This window comes from Rousettus aegyptiacus, unplaced genomic scaffold (assembly GCF_014176215.1).
Source record: "Rousettus aegyptiacus isolate mRouAeg1 unplaced genomic scaffold, mRouAeg1.p scaffold_m13_p_2, whole genome shotgun sequence".
NCBI classification, from domain to species: domain Eukaryota; kingdom Metazoa; phylum Chordata; class Mammalia; order Chiroptera; family Pteropodidae; genus Rousettus; species Rousettus aegyptiacus.
This window is the reverse complement of record NW_023416295.1, coordinates 66,944,576-66,949,558: the sequence shown is the minus strand read 5'-3', so window position 1 is coordinate 66,949,558 and position 4,983 is coordinate 66,944,576. Positions and strand designations below refer to the sequence as shown.

General features: G+C 31.8%; 1 pseudogene; it reads right to left on the bottom strand.

The window, feature by feature from the left end:
• Window positions 1–238: 238 nt before the first annotated feature.
• Window positions 239–357, bottom strand: LOC118614574 (annotated as a pseudogene).
• Window positions 358–4,983: the final 4,626 nt, after the last annotated feature.

Here is a 4,983-nt window from a genome sequence, read left to right as displayed (position 1 = left end):
CAGTTTCTTCATCTCTAAAATGGTGATAATAAGAGTACCTGCCTCATAGTATTGTTACAAGAATTAAATGATTTAACATATACAGAGAGCTTAGAATAGTGCCTGGCATACGGCAGCACTATTTAAAAGAGTTAGCTGTTTTCGGGAAAAAAAAAATTATTATTATTATTTTTTTAGGCGAGGCAACCCTTTGCGGACCTCACAGACTGCAAGGACCTTGTCAGCTTACAATTTTTTATGCCTACAGCACCTGGCATTCCTAGGAGATCTCCCATCCAAGTACTAACCAGGCACAACCCTGCTTAACTTCTAAGATCAGACGGGATTGGTCTTGTTCAGGGTGGCATGGCTGTAGACTGAAAATATTCTTAATATTATTTCCTTGATTTGAAGAATAAATGTTTAACCCTTGAATGAAACTATAATTTGTTCATTTTGTGTTTGTTATGTGTACCAGAATAAGTACTCCAGGCAATCTGGGGTTCAAATATAAACATTTTTCTCTATACTAGTAAAAGCACTAGCCTTAGCAGATAGACTAGGGTAATTAAGTTTAGTGTTAAAATCCTAGTGAGAATTTCCAAAATAAACATTAAATAACATCCAGGATTTTATTTCCCAAGATTTCTCTATGATAGTTTATTTTGAACATGTAGTAATTCATACAAGAGCAAGGATATATAAAGAAAAAAATACCAAAAAAATGTCCACTTTATGAAGTTCAAGGCAAGGTATGAGGACATACATAAATATTAGATTTGTATGTGTCTATTTTCTTTGTGATTTACCAAATGCATTCTCTCTTATTCACCAATGTTCTTACCTAATAGTGCTTTACCACAAAATATATAATTGGTCCAATTGTAAAATCATTTGAACAATATTGATTATGCTAGTTTTAGCTGATGTGCATGGGGTAAGATCTAATAATGGAACTCTCATGACAGCCGAGGTCATTTTAAGATTTGTATTAAAGTTAAGCAGCTTTATCTCTCAGTAACGTATAGTTTCTTAATAGTCAGAACATAACAGACACATCTTTTGAATGACCTAATAATAATCTAGTCTCCTGTCAACCTCAGCAACCTAATTTTATGTTGCTCCCTCATTTGCTCACTAATCTCTAGCCACACTAGCCACTTTGTAGTTTCTCAAATGAACTCATTTATTTTTTTCCACAGTGATTTATAACAAACACTGTTTCAACTGCTTAGAATATTCTGGAGCCTTCTTTTCACCTAGTCAAGATCTCTATCGGGACATAATTTTAACTTTCATTTCTCTCAACTTCTAAAACAGATTGTCTTCTCATTATATTATTTTATACCCTTCTGTATTTGTTTTTGCGTGTGTGTAGCATTAATTCAACATTGTAGTTTATTTTTTGAGTCTTCTTCCCGGTAGACCATAACCTCACTGAGGACTTAGACCTTTCTTTATGTTCATTTTGGCACCCCACTGAAATAACATTGATGCCCTCTCACCTTGACAAAATATGTATTGACATCTTCATCTCCTCTCCTATCTTTTGACAAATTTCAAAAGGTCTACTTAATAGTCCATTCAATATGCCCCAGACAGAAATATTGACCGATTTTCATCCCATCTAGATTCTCCATTATTTCTTAAAAAAAATAAAATACAATAAAAATACTTCCATCCACTTACTGGTCAAGCCAGAAACCTAAAAATTATTCTTGCTACCTCTTTTTTACTTACCCTCCAATTCTAAACCATCACGAAGTCCTGCCCTCTTTGTTCAACAAATGTACGTAAATATGTTCACATCTCCTCTCCACAATTACTACGTATTTAATTCAGTGTCCCACCAGAAAAGAGTGATCCACTCACAGACTCAAAATGGATAATATGAAGAGAAGGTTTAATAAAGACATATCTATTGTTGTTATTCGAATGTAAGGTGGGAGGGTAAATTCAGTTCTCATTACTCGATCTTGGCCAGAATGATTCATTTTTGACGATGAAGAGCATAAAAATGTATTAAGCACTTAGTATGTCCTAGGCAATGCTCTTGCTCTCAATGCTTTATATTAAAAAATGAATAAACAAAACAAAAAATAAGCAGATCCATAGATACAGAGGACATGGTGATGGTTGCCTAAGGTGAGGGGGAGATGGGTTAAAAAAAAAAACAGTAACTGTGGTTGTTTCTTACAAATTTCATCATTAAAACCTAATTTTGGCTATATATATATATATATATATATATATATATATATATATATATATATACACACACACACATACATACATACATACATACATACATGCATGCAAGACTCCATGGCTATAATCAACAGAAGCTGTTGATGATGCAGTCCGAAGGAACAAGGGGAAGGAATCATTACTGGAAACAAGTGAGAATAGCTCTATGATGAAAGCTATCTGACTAAGCCATGGCCTTTGACACAAGAGCAGAAGTCAAGGCAAAAAGTAGCAGGGGAAATAAATATCTAACCTCATTCTGTTGCCACCATCCGGTCTTAGGCTGGTATTTCCAATTAGCAAAATCAGAGTGGGAGTTAGAAGAAAAAGAAACCTCTTCACGTCACTCATGACTGCTAGTATTTGAAAGGCATGGACAGAACAAACTGTCAATCTTCACACCATTTTCTCCTAGCCTCTATCATATCTTACCTGAACTATTGAAATGGTCTGTTAACTGATTTACCTGCTTTCTTTCTCACCAATACCTATCCTCAATTCATTCTTAACAAAGCAGTCAGAGTTCCCCTCTTACAGAAAAGCCTATATTGTTTTGCTTCTTAAAATATTGCTATTATTATTCTGTTCTTTATACTCCTAAACTCATTTTAAAATTCTATAACTTTTATTATAAAAGTTAATTTTCTTAACTTTTTTCCCCCTACTAGATTGAGTTCTGTGAAGGGATGCATCATCTATTTTTTTTTTTTTATCTCTGTATCACCTATCAATGTGACTAGAACATAATAAATGCTAAATAAATATTGAATGAATTAATGAATTTTAGAAGATAGATTTGTAGTTTTAAAAGCTTCCCAAGTGATTCTAATATTCTAGATTTTAAAGAGAACTATTTGAATAACTAATCTTTTAATGCTCTAGGTTATAAAGAGAATAATTAGTAAAGTTAATCCTTACCCATTTAATTGAGTTATTATATGTTAATTAAGAACTCACAGTATGCTCATGAAATGGGTTCCTCTGCTGAAGTCTACCTATCTTTTTTTTTTTTTCCTGGTCCTTTTTTTCCCTTTTGCATATCAGTTTAACCTTGATTAAGCCAACCAAGTATTTCTCCCCTTTTAAAGCTCAAACATGAACTATTTTATGGTGAACCAATTCACACCTAATCTTGTATTTGAGGAGAGAAAATTTTTCCCAAGGAACGATTTAATGCCTTCTCATTATTAGATACTTTAAAATAACAAATTTTTCTACAATTTAAACATTTAATATTTTTGTATATTTAAGAACTGCCCTAGAAATATATTTGAGTATTTTCATGTTAAATTGCTTTTTATTTGGATTAGAGCCCCTTGAATTTCCACCTACCTGGCTCTCATCTTTCTCCATTTTGTTTTTGATAAATTTTCTTTTAATATATTTTTTACTGTCTCCTTTGAAATAAGGCCAATATTTTCTCATCTGTGTTCAGATGTTTATATATACTTGCTACGCATCTGCCTATTGTAGTACTGAAGCAATTTCACTTCTGTGACACATTCTCTAATTCGATTTTTGCCAAAGAATGTTCATTTTTCAAAATCTACTACTTTCATAAATAAATAAATATGTAAGTCAGTTAACTACTGTAGCTTTTGGGGGGATTCTCATGATCACTAAATATTTTTATGAAATTATTTCAATAAACTTGTGTGATAATTGAGGAATGTGTATATATTTATGTATGTATATATATACATAAAGATACTTATATAAAGGCATTGAGCTAAATAATGACTATATTTTTATTTTGTTCCTCCACATAAAAATGAAATATAAATGTAAAGAACTTTAAAATTTTACTAGAGAAATTCTTTTATCTTCTACATATAATTTTGAAAAGGGCACTAGCTCTAATACCTAATTTCCAGTATTTCTATTAGCAGATTGCATTCCCCTGTGCTGGATGTATGAACACCCATCCTAGGTTGTAATAAAATATTTGTATAATAGTTTTTGACTATGTTAGTTAGATGTTGCAAACCACACGATACATATAAAGCTGTAGTGGCATGTCTTCAATAGTAAATTTATAAAACTTGGAATATTTCTCTATTAGAGTCCCCAATAAATGAGTTTTATATTTAAATTAATACCACTAAGATTTCCATAAAAAATATGATCTCAAATCCTGATTCCAGATCATTCGATTCTTACCTCCTCCCAAATGCAGCTGACATCAATATCTTCTGTTGCTGTCCTCATTTATTCTTCTACATATTTAAGGTTTAGACTAGTTGGTTTATTCTACAGTTCCCTAATTGAGTTGAAGCATATCTGTCTAATTTTTCCAATATGATTTACCAAGGCAAGGTAATGTCTTACATTCCTTGCATTTCTCACATTTTCTAGCACAGGTCTGCATGTGAATAAATATTCAATAATTACAGACTTATTTACTCTAGATATTTATGCAATACCAAATGATTATTAAGAAATATTATACAGTTCATTTAACAATGCTGGAAATAATAAAATAAAAATAAACTTCTGACATGGTCTTAAGAAAAAAAAATTATTATAATTTATTTAGAGGATCTATTTTCCTGAGTCTTTACTTGGTGTTAGGTGTGATCAATATACCCTGATTGCTAATAAGGTTGCCATCACTCAGGATAATTCCTTTAATGGTATCAAAATTATGATTTTTAAAAAAGTGGTAGAATCTTGAAGCTAGGTACTGCAGATAAGTTTGGAGTAGAAGCTATGCACTCAGTCCTGTCCTACCCACCTGTAAGGCACAGATAATGATGA